Below are 19,879 nucleotides of genomic sequence, written 5' to 3' on the forward strand. Positions count from 1 at the left end.
GGGGACAAAAATGAAAAAAATCAAGCTCTGAGAAGGCTCATGTGTACACACACACAGAGACACAGACACACACACACACACACAGAATTTGCTAGTTTATGTTGGCAAAACTCCACACACATGCAAGGAATTTGCTAGTTTATGTTAGCAAAACTCTAGGGATATTGTTTTTCCTTCAGAATGGAGTTTGAAGGCTCATGAACAAAAAGGGTGAAACACAATAATATTACAAAGAAAAAGTTTGTCAAGATGGGTACATTTTCCAGAGACTCTAGATTCCACACGGTATTTTGGGTGACTAGGTATATTTTATTTAACAATTTCCTGGTTTAATTAATGAATATCTGGCCTCCTGGAAAGTAAGTTATGTTGCAAAAAAAAATTGGTCTAATTTAAAGGAAGGAACTGAAAGTCTTTCAGAGACAGAAATACTAGGATGAACATATCGTATGTCTCACCTCTGAACTATGTTCCCTAAGAAAGTCTTGAACATTTTTCCTTCACCAACGATTTGAGATCTACGGAGGAAAATTCCACAGGCTCTGTAAGTTCTCTACTCACTTTATTTCCCGAGGTTAAGAGTGCTGGTGAGAAATGTTATAACTGAAATGAGCACCATGACTTCAGTGGAAATGCAATGTTTCCAGGGTGATGAAGGTCATATTATTACATTTTAGTGTGAGGTTGGGTGTATTCACCATAATATACAGCCATGCCATTGTGTTCATTAGAATGCTCTGATCTACAGAGATCTGTGGCTGTGATTAACTGGTCATGACATTGCTAGGAATCAAACTAATGAATAAACATCTTACTTAGAATTTGATTTGTATGAGAAGAGAAGAAAAAAAAAAAAATCTCCTAAATCTGATAAACAGAGGCCTGACTTGAGTTACCAAAATAGAGAGTGGAGAGTACTGGTCTCTCATTATTCCAAGACTAGACCCACAGCCCCTTGAATGAAAGCTCTGTATGTACCCTGGGGTCCAGAAACAACACCACAATGCACACTGTGAATCTCTTTTCTTCCCCCTCAAAGGTAATTACTTATTTACTTAAGTAACTACACTGGGGAAAACAATATACTCAAAACTTTTGAGTTACACACTGAACACTAACTCTGAACTAATGCTAATTTTTAAAGGCCAAGAATGCCATTATTAATAGATTTAAAGTAAGTTAATTGTTTTTTAAAACATTCTAAAATAATATAGTAGACCCCAAGCCCATGGTATCGTTATTCCCCTACATGTGTAAATATACAAAGAAAAATGGCAGGACTTTTTTAGTGACCACCTGACCTATCAAATAAAGGTTATTATAGTAGGAGAAGGTCAAGAGGAATCTCTTGAAATTCTCCCTTCATGCAGCAATTACACTAGGTCAGAAAACTGAAAAGATTTAATAGACTCTTGCAAGGTTTACTCAGAAAGATTTCTGAGTCAAAGGCTACACAGAAGCAGGGGCAACAAATATAAGGCAGCGTCAGATTGGTGCTAAACACCCAGATACAACTCCTTTTATCCTCTCCCAGTTGTACAGGATGCGCTTTGTCTTCAGAATAAAAATGTACCAAGGGATCTTTAATTAATTTATTTATTTTTAGATTTAAGAGGATATAAACTTTATTTTTTTCTAATTTTATTTTTTTCCAGCTTTGTTGAGGAATAACTGAAAAAAATGATTGTATATATTTAAAGTGTATAACGTGACGATTTGATATACATATACGTTGTAAAATGATTACCAAGATCAATTAACACTTTCATCACCTCACATAATTAACTATTTGTGTGTGTGTGTGGTAAGATTATTTAAGACCTACTCTCAGCACATTTCAAGTATACAATACTGTATTATTAACTCCAGTCACCATGCTATGCATTAGTTCCTCAGAATTTAGTCCTCTTATAACTGAAAGTTTGTATCCTTTGACCTACATCTCCCCACTTCCTCCTTCCCCCAATCCCTGGCAACCACCATTCCATTCTCTGTTTCTATGAAATCGCCTTTTTTTTTTTAGATTCTACATATAAGTGATAATATACAGTATTTTTCCATCTCTGCTTGGCTTATTTCACTTGGCATAATGCCCTGCAAGTTTATCTATGTTATTGCAAATGGCAAGACTTCCTTTTTTATGGCTGAGTAATATTCCATTATATAATATGAAACAGTGTACATATATATATCTCATTATATATGATATATATCACATTTTCTTTATTTATTCATCCATTGAAGGCACAAAGGTTGTTTATATACCTTGGCTACTATAAATAATGCTGCCATGAATGTGGGAGTGCAGTTATCTCTTCAAGATACTGATTTTGTCTTTTCTGGATATATACCCAAAAGTGGGATGGCTATATCATATGGTAGTTCTATTTTTAATTTTTTGAGGAAGCTCCATATTTTTTTTCCATAATGACTGTAACAATTTACATCCCCATCAACAGTGTGCAAGGGTTCCCTTTTCCCCAGGGGGTCTTTTATATTCCACCAGTCACATAGCCAAAATAGGCTATGTAAACAGGTGGAACAGGTGCAGATTAGCAACCTATGTATTTTTCATAAGCAATGTATACAAGCTAGTCCATAGTGCCTTCAAGAGAGTTTTAGACTTTAAACAGTGCATTATATATCACCAGCCAGTACATTTCATTCCTATTTTGGCCAAGGCAGAGCACCATGGCTCTAGGTATACCTGGAGATAAACAAAAAACTACCATGGATCAGTTGCAAACTAACCCTACACTTCCCTACCAAAATACTAAGTCAAAAGTAGTATTGCGGGGCTTCCCTGGTGGCGCAGTGGTTGGGGGTCCGCCTGCCGGTTCGGGGGACACGGGTTCGAGCCCTGGTCTGGGAGGATCCCACGTGCCGCGGAGCGACTGGGCCCGTGAGCCACGGCTGCTGAGCCTGCGTGTCTGGAGCCTGTGCTCCGCAGCGGGAGGGGCCGCGATGGTGAGAGGCCCGCGCACCGCGGTGAAGAGTGGCCCCCACTTGCCGCAGCTAGAGAAAGCCCTGGCACAGAGGCGAAGACCCAACACAGCCAAGAATAAATGGATAGATTAATTAATTTAAAAACAAAAATGTACTTAAAAAAAAAAAGTAGTATTGCATCATGACGGAATTTCAGACTTGAAAAATTTAACAGTGATGATTCTTTGTATGTTTCCATTTAATTCTCTGGGTTAGCTGATCAAAATACATTTGTATTTTGAAAAATAAAACGTTAATCAGATGGTAGCTCTCATTCTACTGCTGTACTTAACAGAGCCTTCTTGCTGGGACAAACTAGTATGCAGCCTAGACTACCCTGCCCCCTGTATTTTGATTAATCAAAAAAAGAAAAGCAGAAGCAATTTGCCTTTACCTAGCAGGGACAGCAGTGCACTATTATTTTTCAACTCAGTAATTTGTCAACTCTGGCTCTTTGTGGCAATTTAATTATCTTACAGAATATCTGTAATATCTCACAGAATATCCAGCTGGATCACTGCACTGATAGGTCCTGTAACAGAACCTGGAGAGCAAGAATTAGCAAGCACCGTCCACGCCTTGGTGCTATAAATACATGCCAAAAGGAAAGATATACATCTTGTGAAAATACAGGAGTCTTTCATCTCAGTGAAGTTTGGGGGGAGGGGTTAGATGGATGGATACTTCAATCCAATGTAAAGGAGAGTTTATTGAAATTTGCACATCAAACCAAAATGCTTATTTGCATATCTTTGGATTTTGGAGCCAGATATGATATGAATTGTGGCCTCTCACCATGTCTGCAGCTATAACCTGCCCTGAGAGAATAACTGTAATTCTTGTTTTCTAGCCCCAGTATCTGCCCTGATATCTGCCCTTCCCAAGTTTGGTTCACAGCTGCACAATGATTTTGTGAAACTCTAATATCATTTCGATAAATTAATTTTTCTAAAGTTAGCCAGAATTGATTTTATTACTTACAACTAAAGAAAGTTAATTTATACAATAATTAGGAAATTATTACAAATGAGATGATAAAATGTAATCACAGAATAGTAGGTATTAATTACAGATAATATCAGTTATTCATACTAAACAATTGAGAACATTATACTTTTTCTAAAGTAATAGCTGAAATTCTTAAAATTCTATTAAGAAATTGCATTAAAGAGCATACATAATTACATTTATTTTTCTATTGTTACATAGAAATTTGATAAAATTAGTTTAAAAATTTGAGGCCAAAATATCCGATTTATATAGTCAAATGATGTGGTTTTGATCTGGCTGAAAATATAAAATGTTTTTGAGGTTTAAATATTTTCTATTTGTACAGTAAATCAGGTGGAGAAATCTAGTCAATATTTATTAATCTTACATAAAGAGTGCACTGCACTAGATAGTCTAAGGTAAAAACAAAAAGCCGTTTGCTTATTGATACTTGTAAGTAATCTTTTTTTTTTTTAATTATTTGCTTTTTATTTTAAATTTTATTTATTTATTTATTTATTTATGGCTGTGTTGGGTCTTCGTTTCTGTGCGAGGGCTTTCTCTAGTTGCGGTAAGTGGGGGCCACTCTTCATCGCGGTGCGCGGGCCCCTCACTATCGCGGCCTCTCTTGTTGCAGAGCACAGGCTCCAGACGCGCAGGCTCAGCAATTGTGGCTCACGGGCCTAGTTGCTCCGCGGCATGTGGGATCTTCCCACACCAGGGCTCGAACCCGTGTCCCCAGCATTGGCAGGCAGACTCTCAACCATTGCACCACCAGGGAAGCCCAGTAATCTGTTTATACTGCATTTAAAGTTGAAAGCCTTTTTATAAAAGATTATACCAATATGTATAACACCCTTGTAATTCTCATAAGTGTTTTTCAGTTAAAAGAACCTAGAAAAATAGCTTTTATTTTTTTAACATCTTTATTGGAGTATAATTGCTTTACAATGGTGTGTTAGTTTCTGCTTTATAACAAACTGAATCAGCTATACATGTACATATATCCTCAGATCTCCTCCCTTTTGCGTCTCCCTTCCATCCTCCCTATCCCACCCCTCTAGGTGGTCACAAAGCAGCAAGCTGATCTCCCTGTGCTATGCAGCTGCTTCCCATTAGCTATCTATTTTACAACTGGTAGTGTATATATGTCCATGCCACTCTCTCACTTCGTCCCAGCTTACCCTTCCCCTCCCCGTGTCCACAAGTCCATTCCCAACATCTGCATCTTTATTCTTGTCCTGCCCCTAGGTTCTTCAGAAACTTTTTTTTTTTTTTTTTTTTTTTTTAGATTCCATGTATATGTGTTAGCACACGGTATTTGTTTTTCTCTTTCTGACTTACTTCACTCTGTATGACAGACTCTAGGTCCATCCACCTCACTACAAATAACTCAATTTCGTTTCTTTTTATGGCTGAGTAATAGTCCATTGTATATACCTGCCACATCTTTATCCGTTCATCTGTTCATGGACACTAAGGTTGCTTCCAGGTCCTGGCTATTGTAAACAGAGCTGCAATGAACATTGTGTTACATGACTCTTTTTTTTTTTTTTTTTTTTTTTATTGTGGGGAGGTCATTGCAGCCCAAGGCAGTGGTGGGGAGGAGGGCAAAGGGGAAGAATTTGTGGGGGATTCTGGAGACAGAGTGAACTTGATCTGGGACATAAAGCAGAGGGAAGGATCTGCATGTACCCTATTTCCCCCATCAAGTTTCTGGCTAGAGCAGAATTCTTCGTATTGCTTGTTACCTGCTCCTTCCTTCCCTGTGCTATTGTTATGTAGCTCTTACACTCTTATCAAAGTACATGACTCTTTTTGAATTATGGTTTTCTCAGGGTATATGCCCAGTAGTGAGATTGCTGGGTCATATGGCAGTTCTATTTTGAGTTTTTTAAGGAACCTCCATACTGTTCTCCAGAGTAGCTGTCTCAATTTACATTCCTATCAACAGTGCAAGAGGGTTCCCTTTTCTCCACACCCTCTCCAGCATTTATTGTTTCTAGATTTTTTGATGATGGCCATTCTGACTGGTGTGAGGTGATACCTCATTGTAGTTTTGATTTGCATTTCTCTAATGATTAGTGATGTTGAGCATCCTTTCATGTGTTTCTTGGCAATCTCTATATCTTCTTTGGAGAAATGTCTATTCAGGTCTTCTGCCCATTTTTGGATTGGGTTGTTTGTTTTTTTTGACATTGAGCTGCATGAGCTGCTTATAAATTTGGAGATTAATCCTTTGTCAGTTGCATCATTTGCAAATATTTTCTCTCATTCTGAGGGTTGTCTTTTCATCTTGTTCATGGTTTCCTTTGCTGTGCAAAAACTTTTAAGTTTCATTAGGTGCCATTTGTTTATTTTTCTTTTTAATTCCATTTCTCTAGGAGGTGGGTCAAAAAGGATCTTGCTCTGACTTATGTCATAGAGTATTCTGCCTGTTTTCCTCTAAGAGTTTTGGTCTTTAATCCATTTTGAGTTTATTTTTGTGTATGGTTTTAGGGAGTGTTCTAATGTCATTCTTTTACATGTGGCTGTCCAGTTTTCCCAGCACCACTTATTGAAGAGGCTGTCTTTTCTCCATTGTATATTCTTGCCTCCTTTATCAGAAATAAGGTGACCGTATGTGCATGGGTTTATCTCTGGGCTTTTTATCCTGTTCCATTGATCTATATTTCTGTTTTTGTGCCAGTACCATACTGTCTTGATTACTGTAGCTTTGTAGTATAGTCTGAAGTCCAGGAGCCTGACTCCTCCAGCTCCGTTTTTTTCTCATGATTACTTTGGTTATTCAGGGTCTTTTGTGTTTCCATACAAATTGTCAAATTTTTTGTTCTCGTTCTGTGAAAAATGCCATTGGTAGTTTGATAGGGATTGCATTGAATCTGTAGATTACTTTGGGTAGTATAGTCATTTTCACAATTTTGATTCTTCCAATCCAAGAACATGGTATATCTCTCCATCTATTTGTATTATCTTTAATTTCTTTCATCAGTGTCTTATAGTTTTCTGCATACAGGTCATTTGTCTCCTTAGGTAGGTTTATTCTTAGGTATTTTATTCTTTTTGCTGCAGTTGTATATGGGAGTGTTTCCTTAATTTCTCTTTCAGATTTTTCATCATTAGTGTATTGGAATGCAAGAGATTTCTGTGCATTAATTTTTTTTTTTTTCAAAATGTAAGTTTTTTTTTTTTAAACATCTTTATTGAAGTATAATTGCTTCACAATGGTGTGTTAGTTTCTGCTTTATAACAAAGTGAATCAGCTACACATATACACACGTTCCCATATCTCCTCCCTCCCGCATCTCCCTCCCTCCCACCCTCCCAATCCCACCCCCCCAGGCGGTCACAAAACACCGAGCTGATCTCCCTGTGCTATGTGGCTGCTTCCCACTAGCTATCTATTTTACATTTGGTAGTGTATATATGTCCATGACACTCTCTCACCCTGTCACATCTCACCCCTCCCCCTCCCCATATCCTCAAGTCCATTCTTTAGTAGGTCTGTGTCTTTATTCCCATCTTGCCACTAGGTTCTTCATAACCTTTTTTTTTGTTCCTTAGATTCCATATATATGTGTTAGCATACTGTATTTGTTTTTCTCTTTCTGACTTACTTCAGTCTGTATGACAGACTCTAACTCCATCCACCTCATTATAAATACCTCCATTTCATTTCTTTTTATGGCTGAGTAATATTCCATTGTATATATGTGCCACATCTTCTTTATCCATTCATCCGATGATGGACACTTAGGTTGCTTCCGTGTCCTGGATATTGTAAATAGAGCTGCAATGAACATTGTGGTACATGACTCTTTTTGAATTATGGTTTTCTCAGGGTATATGCCCAGTAGCGGGATTGCTGGGTCGTATGGTAGTTCTATGTTTAGTTTTTTAAGGAACCTCCATACTGTTCTCCATAGTGGCTGTATCAATTTACATTCCCACCAACAGTGCAAGAGTGTTCCCTTTTCTCCACACCCTCTCCAGCATTTATTGTTTCTAGATTTTTTGATGATGGCCATTCTGACCGGTGTGAGATGGTACCTCATTGTAGTTTTGATTTGCATTTGTCTAATGATTAATGATGTTGAGCATTCTTTCATGTGTCTGTTGGCCATCTGTATATCTTCTTTGGAGAAATGTCTATTCAGGTCTTCTGCCCATTTTTGGATTGGGTTGTTTGTTTTTTTGTTATTGAGCTGCATGAGCTGCTTGTAAATCTTGGAGATTAATCCTTTGTCAGTTGCTTCATTTGCAAATATTTTCTCCCATTCTGAGGGTTGTCTTTTCGTCTTGTTTATGGTTTCCTTTGCTGTGCAAAAGCTTTTAAGTTTCATTAGGTCCCATTTGTTTATTTGTGTTTTTATTTCCATTTCTCTAGGAGGTGGGTCAAAAAGGATCTTGCTGTGATGTATGTCATAGAGTGTTCTGCCTATGTTTTCCTCTAAGAGTTTGATAGTGTATGGCTTTACACTTAGGTCTTTAATCCATTTTGAGTTTATTTTTGTGTATGGTGTCAGGGAGTGTTCTAATTTCATACTTTTACATGTAGCTGTCCAATTTTCCCAGCACCACTTATTGAAGAGGCTGTCTTTTCTCCACTGTATATGCTTGCCTCCTTTATCAAAGATAAGGCGAGCATATGTGCGTGGGATTATCTCTGGGCTTTCTATCCTGTTCCATTGATCTATATTTCTGTTTTTGTGCCAGTACCAAACTGTCTTGATTACTGTAGCTTTGTACTATAGCCTGAAGTCAGGGAGCCTGATTCCTCCAGCTCCATTTTTTGTTCTCAAGATTGCTTTGGCTATTCGGGGTCTTTTGTGTCTCCATACAAATTGTGAAATTTTTTGTTCTAGTTCTGTGCAAAATGCCAGTGGTAGTTTGATAGGGATTGCATTGAATCTGTAATTTGCTTTGGGTAGTAGAGTCATTTTCACAATGTTGATTCTTCCAATCCAAGAACATGGTATATCTCTCCATCTATTTGTATCATCTTTAATTTCTTTCATCAGTGTCCTATAATTTTCTGCATACAGGTCTTTTGTCTCCTTAGGTAGGTTTATTCCTAGATATTTTATTCTTTTTGTTGCAATGGTAAATGGGAGTGTTTCCTTAATTTCACTTTCAGATTTTTCATCATTAGTATATAGGAATGCAAGAGATTTCTCTGCATTAATTTTGTATCCTGCTACTTTATCAAATTCATTGATTAGTTCTAGTAGTTTTCTGGTAACAGTTTTAGGATTCTCTATGTATAGTATCATGTCATCTGCAAACAGTGACAGCTTTACTTCTTCTTTTCCGATTTGGATTCCTTTTATTTCTTTTTCTTCTCTGATTGCTGTGGCTAACACTTCCAAAACTATGTTGAATAATAGTGGTGAGAGTGGGCAACCTTGTCTTGTTCCTGATCTTAGTGGAAATGGTTTCAGTTTTTCACCATTGAGGACAGTGTTGACTGTGGGTTTGTCATATATGGCCTTTATTATGTTGAGGAAAGTTCCCTCTATGCCTACTTTCTGCAGGGCTTTTATCATAAATGGGTGTTGAATTTTGTCAAAAGCTTTCTCTGCATCTATTGCGATGATCATATGGTTTTTCTCCTTCAATTTGTTAATATGATGTATCACGTTGATTGATTTGCATATTGAAGAATCCTCGCATTCCTGGGATAAACCCCACTTGATCATGGTGTATGATCCTTTTAATATGCTATTGGATTCTGTTTGCTAGTATTTTGTTGAGGATTTTTGCATCTATGTTCATCAATGATATTGGCCTGTAGTTTTCTTTCTTTGTGACATCTTTGTGTGGTTTTGGTATCAGGGTGATGGTGGCCTCGTAGAATGAATTGGGGACTGTTCCTCCCTCTGCAATATTTTGGAAGAGTTTGAGAAGGATAGGTGTTAGCTCTTCTCTAAATGTTTGATAGAATTCGCCTGTGAAGCCATCTGGTCCTGGGCTTTTGTTTGTTGGAAGATTTTTCATCACAGTTTCAATTTCAGTGCTTGTGATTGGTCTGTTCATATTTTCTATTTCTTCCTGGTTCAGTCTCGGTAGGTTGTGCCTTTCTAAGAATCTGTCCATTTCTTCCAGGTTGTCCATTTTATTGGCATAGAGTTGCTTGTAGTAATCTCTCATGATCGTTTGTATTTCTGCAGTGTCAGTGGTTACTTCTCCTTTTTCATTTCTAATTCTATTGATTTGAGTCTTCTCCCTTTTTCTCTTGATGAGTCTGGCTAATGGTTTATCAATTTTGTTTATCTTCTCAAAGAACCAGCTTTTAGTTTCATTGATTTTTGCTATTGTTTCCTTCATTTCTTTTTCATTTATTTCTGATCTGATCTTTATGATTTCTTTCCTTCTGCTAGCTTTGGGGTTTTTTTGCTCTTCTTTCTTTAATTGCTTTAGGTGCAAGGTTAGGTTGTTTATTCGAGATGTTTCCTGTTTCTTGATGTAGGCTTGTATTGCTATAAACTTCCCTCTTAGCACTGCTTTTGCTGCATCCCATAGGTTTTGGGTCATCGTGTCTCCATTGTCATTTGTTTCTAGGTATTTTTTGATTTCCCCTTTGATTTCTTCAGTGATCACTTCGTTATTAAGTAGTGTATTGTGTAGCCTCCATGTGTTTGTATTTTTTACAGATCTTTTCCTTTAATTGATATCTAGTCTCATAGCATTGTGGTCGGAAAAGATACTTGATACGATTTCAATTTTCTTAAATTTACCAAGGCTTGATTTGTGACCCAAGATATGATCTATCCTGGAGAATGTTCCATGAGCACTTGAGAAAAATGTGTATTCTGTGGTTTTTGGGTGGAATGTTCTATAAATATCAATTAAGTCCATCTTGTTTAATGTATCATTTAAAGCTTGTGTTTCTTTATTTATTTTCATTTTGGATGATCTGTCCATTGGTGAAAGTGAGGTGTTAAAGTCCCCTACTATGATTGTGTTACTGTCAATTTCCCCTTTTATGGCTGTTAGTATTTGCCTTATGTATTGAGGTGCTCCTATGTTGGGTGCATAAATATTTACAATTGTTATACCTTCCTCTTGGATCGATCGCTTGATCATTATATAGTGTCCTTCTTTGTCTCTTGTAATAGTCTTTATTTTAAAGTCTATTTTGTCTGATATGAGAATTGCTACTCCAGCTTTCTTTTGATTTCCATTTGCATGGAATATCTTTTTCCATCTCCTCACTTTCAGTCTGTAAGTGTCTCTAGGTCTGAAGTGGGTCTCTTGTAGACAGCATATATATGGGTCTTGTTTTTGTATCCATTCAGCCAGTCTGTGTCTTTTGTTGGGAGAATTTAATTCATTTACATTGAAGGTAATTATCTATATGCATGTTCCTATTCCCATTTTCTTAAATATTTTGGGTTTGTTATTGTAGGTGTTTTCCTTCTCTTGTGTTTCTTGCCTAGAGAAGTTCCTTTAGCATTTGTTGTAAAGCTGGTTTGGTGGTGCTGAACTCTCTCAGCTTTTGCTTGTCTGTAAAGGTTTTAATTTCTCCATCACATCTGAATGAGATCCTTGCTGGGTAGAGTAATCTTGGTTGTAGGTTTTTTTCCTTCATGACTTTAAGTATATCCTGCCACTCCCTTCTGGCTTGCAGAGTTTCTGCTGAAAGATCAGATGTTAACCTTATGGGGATTCCCTTGTGTGTTATTTGTTGTTTTTCCTTTGCTGCTTTTAATATGTTTTCTTTATATTAAATTTTTGATAGTTTGATTAATATGTGTCTTGGCATGTTTCTCCTTGGATTTATCCTGTATGGGGCTCTGTGTGCTTCCAGGACTTGATTAAGTATTTCCTTTCCCATATTAGGGAATTTTTCAACTATAATCTCTTCAAATATTTTCTCAGTCCCTTTCTTTTTCTCTTCTTCTTCTGGGACCCCTATAATTCGAATGGTGGTGCGTTTAATGTTGTCCCAGAGGTCTCTGAGACTGTCCTCATTTCTTTTCATTCTTTTTTCTTTATTCTGCTCTGCAGTAGTTATTTCCACTATTTTATCTTCCAGGTCACTTATCCGTTCTTCTGCCTCAGTTATTCTGCTATTGATCCCGTCTAGAGTATTTTTAATTTCATTTATTGTGTTTTTCATCGTTGCTTGGTTCCTCTTTAGTTCTTCTACATCCTTGTTAAATGTTTCTTGCATTTTGTCTATTCTAATTCCAAGATTTTGGATCATCTTTACTATCATTATTCTGAATTCTTTTTCAGGTAGACTGCCTACTTCCTCTTCATTTGTTAGGTCTGGTGTGTTTTGACCCTGCTCCTTCACCTGCTGTGTGGTTTTTTGTCTTCTCATTTTGCTTATCTTACTGTGTTTGGGGTCTCCTTTTCCAGGCTGCAGGTTCGTAGTTCCCGTTGTTTTCGGTATCTGTCCCCAGTGGCTAAGGTTGGTTCAGTGGGTTGTGTAGGCTTCCTGGTGGAGGGGACTAGTGCCTGTGTTCTGGTGGATGAGGTTGGATCTTGTCTTTCTGGTGGGCATGTCCACGTCTGGTGGTGTGTTTTGGGGTGTCTGTGGCCTTATTATGTTTTTAGGCAGCCTCTCTGCGAATGGATGGGGCTGTGTTCCTGTCTTGCTAGTTGTTTGGCATAGGTTGTCCAGCACTGTAGCTTGCTGGTCGTTGAGTGAAGCTGGGCCTTGATGTTGAGACGGAGATCTCTGAGAGATTTTCGCCATTTGGTATTACGTGGAGCTGGGAGGTCTCTTGTGGACCAGTGTCCTGAAGTTGGCTCTCCCACCTCAGAGGCACAGCCCTGATGCCTGGCTGGAGCACCAAGAGCCTTTCATCCACACGGCTCAGAATAAAAGGGAGAAAAAAATACAAAGAAAGAAAGAAAGAGGATAAAATAAATTAAAATAAAGCTATTATAATAAAAAATAAGAAAAAAAATTTTTAAGAATAAATGTATTCAGAAAATTTTTTTTTTAATTTTTAAAAATAGATTTATTAATTTTTTATAGTAAAAAATAAGAAAAAAATTTATTAAGAAAAAATTTTTTAAATTTTTTAAAATAAAAAATATGAAAAAACTTATTAAAATTTTTTTTAATTTCTAAAAATAGAAAATAAGGAAAAAATTATTAAGAAAACATTTATTAGGAAAAAGAATTTTTAAGAAAAAAAAAAAAAACATGGACGTACCTAACCCTAGGACTAATGGTGAAAGCAAAGCTATACAGACAAAATCTCACCCAGAAGCATACACACATACACTCACAAAAAAAGGAAAAGGGGAAAAATTAATATATCCTGCTCCCAAAGTCCACCTCTTAATTTGGGATGATTCGTTGTCTATTCAGGTATTCAACAGATGCAGGCACATCAAGTTGTTTGTGGAGCTTTAATACGCTGCTTCTGAGGCTGCTGGGAGAGATTTCCCTTTCTCTTCTTTGTTCGTACAGCTCCTGGGGTTCAGCTTTGGATTTGGACCGGCCTCTGCATGTAGGTCGCCTGAGGGAGTCTGTTCCCCGCCCAGACAGACCGGGGTTAAAGGAGCAGCTGCTTCAGGGGCTTTTTGGTGGCGGCAGCAGCAGCAGCTTTAGCATCTCCTGCCCGTCTCTGGGGTCCACGCTGATAACTGCGGCTCATGCCTGTCTCTGGAGTTCCTTTAGGCGGCGCTCTGAATCCCCTCTCCTTGCGCGCCGTGAAACAAAGAGGCAAGAAAAAGTCTCTTGCCTCTTCGGCAGCTGCAGACTTTTTCCCGGACTCCCTCCTGGCTAGCACCGAAGCCCAAGCCTCAGCCCCCAGTCCCCGCCCGCCCCGGCGGGTGAGCAGACAAGCCTCTCGGGCTGGTGAGTGCTACTCAGCACCGATCCTCCATGCGGGAATCTCTCCGCTTTGCCCTCTGCACCCCTGTGGCTGCGCTCTCCTCCGTGGCTCCGAAGCTTCCCCCCTCTGCCACCCGCAGTCTCTGCCCACGAAGGGGCTTCCTAGTGTGTGGAAACCTTTCCTCCTTCACAGCTCCCTCCCACTGGTGCAGGTCTCCTCCCTATTCTTTTGTCTCTGTTATTTATTTTTTCTTTTGCCCTACCCAAGTACGTGGGGAGTGTCTTGCCTTTTGGGAGGTCTGACGTCTTCTGCCAGCGTTCAGTGGGTGTTCTGTAGGAGCAGTTCCACGTGTAGATGTATTTCTACTGTATCTGTGGGAAGGAAGTTGATCTCCGCGTCTTACTCTTCCACCATCTTGCCAGAATCCTGTGCATTAATTTTGTATCCCGCTACTTTGCCAAATTCATTGATTAGTTCTAGTAGTTTTCTGGTAGCATCTTTAGGATTCTCTATGTATAATATCATGTCATCTGCAAACAGTGACAGTTTTACTTCTTCTTTTCTGATTTGGATTCCTTTTATTTCTTTTTCTTCTCTGATTGCTGTGGCTAAAACTTCCAAAGCTATGTTGAATAATAGTGGTGAGAGTGGGCAACCTTTTCTTGTTCCTGATCTTAGAGGAAATGGTTTCAGTTTTGAAAAACAGCTTTTAAGGTTCAATTGAATAGAATCATGAAGAGTTTTTGATTTATGCATTCTCAAATTGTCCCTTTGCTTGCAAGATTTTGTAAAATGAAAAGAGATTGTAGAAGAAGGAACAGACTGAAGGCATAACACTCCGGCATTCCAAGGCTAGGAAAGAGCACATGTGAAAGAAACTGAGGGTCTGGAAAAGGATTTCTTTAAAACCATCAACATCTAAGAAGCCTGGAAATTCTTCAGGACCTAGCCTGAAAACCTCAACTACCTTCTTTAACATCGAGTGTATATTTCCTTGGTTTTAATCTAGTTTTAGTTGTTTTTTTTTTTTCTTAATATGTACAACCACATTGTTTTTAAATCCAAAGTTATGCAGAGAAGCAACTTCCTTTAATAATGTCTTATAAACATCAGTTGGTATTAAAACTTATTTGCTCATTTTTTTCAGTATTTTCATACTTTTGGTTCTGATAGGTGCAATTCTGTTCTCTCAGACTGCTAAATCTGCTAATTTAAAAAAATGTCATTTGAACTTGAACATACATATATGCTTTATTGTTAATTTTACTCTATTTTGTGCCTTCGCACACTGGATCAAGGTACAAGGGCAATGTTTTCTACAAGTGGATACAAATTTCCACAACATAATCTCCTTCAGTAGTTGTCAGATCTCTTGAAACCTTAATTATGTGTGTATATAATAAGAAATATATACATGTCTATACATCCATCCAGTTACTTATATGTGTATGAATACCATTCTAAGATATTAAGAGCTATATCAGTATTTTTCCAATGCAATTCAGAAACGAAATTTCCCATTCTCCAAGGACAAAGATCTAACTGTGTATGTGCAAGGGGAATTGTAAATTCATGAACAAAAATATAGAATATAATGACATTTTTCAAAGACTGTTATAAACAAATGACAAATATCACATTTGGTAAAATTCTTCTATAACTTCCACTTCAGTCTCACAGGGAAAATACTTATTAAATAAAAGTATAAATAAAAACTGAATTAGATATAACTGAAAAAATATATATAAAGTAGCAGTCCTAAACACTAAATTTGCAAGTCTAAGTCTATCCCTCCATCTGTCTGTCCATCCATCCATCCATCATTCAACAAACCAAGTGGTCTGTTAGGGTAGGAATATAAATGTAAGTCATGTCCTCAGTGAACTCACAACCTGGAAGTGAAGACAGATGTGCAAAAGAGACAACTGTTATTTTGCTTTCATGCTCTATGCCCCATCTTCACCAGAATCAGAGAGAGCTGGACGGATGTCCTTGTCTTCTACCATTACATTCTGTTCCCCAATCTGTTCCTAATCCTCTCTGCTCCTAATTCGTTTCTTTTTAAATTTTTAAAAAAACATTTTTATTGGCGTATAGTTGCTTTACAATGTTGTGTTAGTTTCTGCTGTACAGCAAAGAGAATCAGTTATAAGTATACATATATCCCCTCTTTTTTAGATTTCCTTCCCATTTAGGTCACCACAGAGCATTGAGTAGAGTTCTCTGTGCTATACAGTAGGTTCTCATTAGTTATCTATTTTATACGTAGTAGTGTATATATGTCAATCCCAATCTCCCAATTCATCCCACCTCCCCTTGGTATCCATAAGTTTGTTCTCTACATCTGTGACTCTATTTCTGCTTTGCAAGTAAGTTCATCTGTACCATTTTTCTAGATTCCACATATAAGCGATATTATACGATATTTGTTTATCTCTTTCTGACTTACTTCACTCTGTATGACAGTCTGTAGGTCTATCCACGTCTCTGCAAATGGCACTATATCATTCCTTTGTATGGCTGAATAATATTCCATTGTATATATGTACCACATCTTCTTTAACCATTCCTCTGTTGATGGACATTTAGGTTGCTTCTATGTCCTGGCTATTGTAAATAGTGCTGTAATGAACATTGGGGTACATGTATCTTTTTGAAGAATGGTTCTCTCCAGGTTTCATTTCTTATATAGGGTCTTAAACTTGGCACTTAGATGGGACCCTTTCTTCTCTGGTACTGACCTCAGGCCTCCCAGGCATTTATACCCCATTAGTTACCTGCCTCCAGCCAGTTTTCATAACCAGTTACCCCAATGGAACTTGGTACAGCACAGACCATTGTGACTGATACTTCTCCCTGGATCATCCAATCCTGTGGACATCCACAGTCCACATAACATGTGCTATAAAAGTGATATCATGTTTGGTGCCTCAAGGAAGGACCACACTGCTGCCCAGGACTGAGTGGAAGTTTGGCAGTCACAAAAGTGTTCACGGAGGGGATAGTGCTTGAGATGTGATTTTGAGCCTTGAAAAAAAGAGTAGAGTTGTGTCAGGTGTACTGAAGGGAATAGAAGTGCAGAAAACCTTAGCTTTGGGGATACCACCAATTCTAGAATACAGAGGCAGAGAGCTGTAGAAGATGAATCTATCCCACAGAAAAAATATAGCAGTATAACATTTTGACAACAAAGGAAATGAAAACCTGAACACACAACAACATATTCATTAATGTGGCATATTTAGGATTATAATTGGAATAGATCTTGATTTTATAGTATTTGTCATAGCTAGGACATGGGAAAATTATGAATGCCCCTCAAGAAGATTGAAATAAAGTCATTCTGGGACTTCACTGGTGGCACAGTGGTTAAGAATCCGCCTGCAGATGCAGGGGACATGGGTTCAATCCCTGGTCCGGGAAGATCCCACATGCCCCGGAGCAACTAAGCCCGTGTGGCACAACTACTGAGCCCGAGCACCACAACTACTAAAGCCCACGTGCCTAGAGACTGTGCTCTGCAATGAAAGAAGCCACCGCAATGAGAAGCCCATGCACCGCAACGAAGAGTAGCCCCGGCTCGCCACAACTAGAGAAAGCCTGCGTGCAGCAATGAAGACCCAACGCAGCCAAAAATAAATAAATAAATAATAAATAAATAAACTAAAAAGAGAAAAGAAGGGAAATAAAGTCATTCTTTGAAAATAAAATAAAATTTCATCAGTCCTTTATGGGCGAAATTGGTTACTTATAAAAACCTTCTACAAAGAACCTTGGTCTGGCTGACTCTAAAGCTTTTCCCCTAAATTATGCTTTTAATTAACCCTTTTTCTACTAATCCCATGCTTCCCAAGCAATCTCATAAGTATAATTCATGTATAGTGTAGAGATTCTTAAATGGGTGGAAATTATGTTCTGACTAACTGACATGAATATTTATGTTCTCCTGGAAATTATATTTTCACTGTAAATTAATACATCGGCATTTGGTTTGTGTGTCAACATGTATGAGTTTGGTTAATTAGGGTTAAAGCCTTTACTAAGCTCGATCACCTCTGGGTATGCTTCAAAGTCATGTTTCTGGATCTCCAAAATTGAGGAATAGGTCTTTGACTAGGGTAATCTATCCAAAAAGGATCATCTTATACAGGCCAGTTTAGTGACCATTGACTTCTCCTGGTAATACCTCTATCATGACCCTCTTTATTACTAATAATAATGAGTCCATGTGATTTATTAAAAATTTTTAAGTACCATAAAGGACCATAAGAGAAAATAGAAGATCAATGAAACTTAATTAGTAACATAGCTAGGAAGGCAGAATTTTGGATATTACAAACCAAAGTGTTCAAAAAACAATAATTTCAGTGGTTCTATAAACAACTTCAGCAGTAACCTCTTAATATTTTTCTAGGATAATAAGATAATTAGGGATATATCATCCATTGCAGTGGTCATGAAAGTGCACCTTATAGGCTGCTAACTACAGGGTATGTAGTTAATCAAGGGTCCCAGTTACTGTGTTTTGAAATTTGTTTCCTCACCTTTCATGGGTTACTCACAGCCAATGACTCTGCATCAAAGGTACTAAGGCAAACCCATTCCTGAGAGACGCTGGACTCCCCAGAAAGCCAACTCTGGCTAAAAGATTCCCCTATGGTTTTCCTAGCAGTCTAAGATTACTTTCAATTGACCTCTCCCTCTCTTCTTGGGGTCAGAATTGCATCACAGTCTGATGGCTTTCTTAGCCTTCTTCAGCGACTTCTCTATTTTCTCTCCAATAGTAATATCTTCAGATAAAACCCTTGCATATTACCTCATCTTTGCAACAACTCTTGAAGGACCTGACAAGTACCTCTAAAAACTTACCTAAATTCTGGTCAACATATTATGTCTTGATATTCAAAGTCAGAATGCCAATTGGGCTAATCCTTCCAGTGGCCATTAAATGGCATTTACTCTTGTCCACTTTACCCAGATGGAGAAAGTGTCTGAGAAAAGAGTCCACACTGATATATGGGCATTTTCTAGTAGCTTTCCTGAATGATCAGAGACAAGAAATAAGCACGATTGCTAACATGGGGTTTGGGGAAAGGGTTATATGGACAACTACTTAGAATGGACCCAGAATGGACAGAAGAGGCTATTAATAACCAGGTAGACATACTTTCTTGCTCAGTGAAGGTAAATTTATTCCAACGTTTACTAAATAATTTATGAACAACTTGGTCGTATTGATAGGATTGGAGGTTGTACATGGTCAGGCACAGTAACAAGAATTTGCCCTCCCCAAGAGCAGTCTTTCCCACTGCTGAGAGCCCATTTGGCAACCCCATGTTCCTGACACAATACCCTGGAAGGGCCAACCTACTAGATGGTAGCAAGTTGGTCATATTATATCCCCTCCATCACAGAGGAGGCAGTATCTTGTCCTAATTAGAATAGACACGTGTTCTGTATATAGGTTTGCCTTCCTTATCGGCTATGCTTCTGAAAGAAGAATCACCTATGGACTTATAAATGCCTTATTTATGGCCATAGTATGGATGGCTTCTGGGGATTAAGTCAGGGGGTTGATATTCATGGATAAACTGCCTTTACACATAACCTGTTATCCACAAAGACTTGATTTTATAGAAAGAAACAAATGAAGGCTTGAACAGCTGGCATACACTTCTTTCTAAGCTTGGGGTATTGTGCTATAGGATACAGCATGTACTCTGAACCAGGAATACTTGTACCAGAGTCAGGATACTCGGGTACAAGAACCAAGAGGTAGAAGAGGGAATGGTACTGCTTGATATTACACCTAGTATACCATTTACAAAAATTTACTTCTCAGCAACACAACTCCAGGATGTGCTGAGTTAGAGTTCTTAGTAACAAAGGAAGAAATGATTCTACCAAGAGATACGTTTTGTTTCCATTCTAAATCACCTCTCCCTTTAAAAAATGTTCAGGTTTAAAGATGAGATGGTGACAGCAGAGCTGTTGAAGATCAAATAAACTACCATTGTATGTGTCCTCTGTAGATAGAGCTCATCCCACAAGTCATTAAACACATAAATTCCAGAAGAGCATATCGATGTCACGTTTCACTGTTC

The sequence above is a fragment of the Balaenoptera borealis genome (assembly GCF_965194805.1).
Source record: "Balaenoptera borealis genome assembly, chromosome: 4".
In the NCBI taxonomy this organism is placed as follows: domain Eukaryota; kingdom Metazoa; phylum Chordata; class Mammalia; order Artiodactyla; family Balaenopteridae; genus Balaenoptera; species Balaenoptera borealis.